The 608-nt window shown below is 34.5% G+C and overlaps 1 protein-coding gene across 1 annotated transcript in view; it reads right to left on the bottom strand.

Moving 5' to 3' along the window:
- Slc27a2 (solute carrier family 27 member 2) overlaps nucleotides 1–608 on the bottom strand; it is a 54071-nt gene that overhangs the window by 7769 nt on the left and 45694 nt on the right. The window lies entirely within an intron of this gene.

Raw genomic sequence — 608 nt, 5'->3', positions numbered from 1 at the left:
TTTTTCCAATTCTGTGAAAAATGTCATGGGGATTTTGATTGGCATTGCACTGAATCTATACATTTCTTTTGGTAGGATGGTCATTTTCACAATATAAATTCTTCCAATCCATGAGCATGGGAGGCCCTTTCATTTTCTGATGTCTTCCTCAATCTTTTCTTTAAAGATTTAAAATTTTCATTGTAGAGCTCTTTAATGTCTTTGGTCAGGTTTATTCCGAGATATTTTGTTTTTTGTTTTGCAGCTATTGTGAACAGGAGTGTTTCCAGGTGCTCTTTCTCTGATTGCTTGTTATTGCTATATAGAAAGGGTATAGACTTTTGTAGGTTAATTTTGTAACCTGCCACTTTACTGAATGTGTTGATAATTTCTAGGAGTTTTTGGGTGGAATTTTTGGTGTCCGTTAGATATAATATCATATCATCTGCAAAGAGGGATAATTTAATCTCTTCTTTTCCAATTATTATGCCTTTAATTTCCTTCTCTTGTCTTATTGCTCTTGCAAGAGTTTCAAGTACTATGTTAAAGAGAAGTGGGGATCGTGGACAGCCTTGTCTGTTTCCCGATTTCAAGGGGAATGCTTCCAGTTTTTCTCTATTTAGAATGAT

The sequence above is a fragment of the Nannospalax galili genome, unplaced genomic scaffold (genome assembly GCF_000622305.1).
Source record: "Nannospalax galili isolate Female #2095 unplaced genomic scaffold, S.galili_v1.0 scaffold735, whole genome shotgun sequence".
Lineage (NCBI taxonomy): Eukaryota > Metazoa > Chordata > Mammalia > Rodentia > Spalacidae > Nannospalax > Nannospalax galili.
Note: the sequence above shows the minus strand (reverse complement) of the source record. Positions and strands in the feature narration are given on the sequence as shown.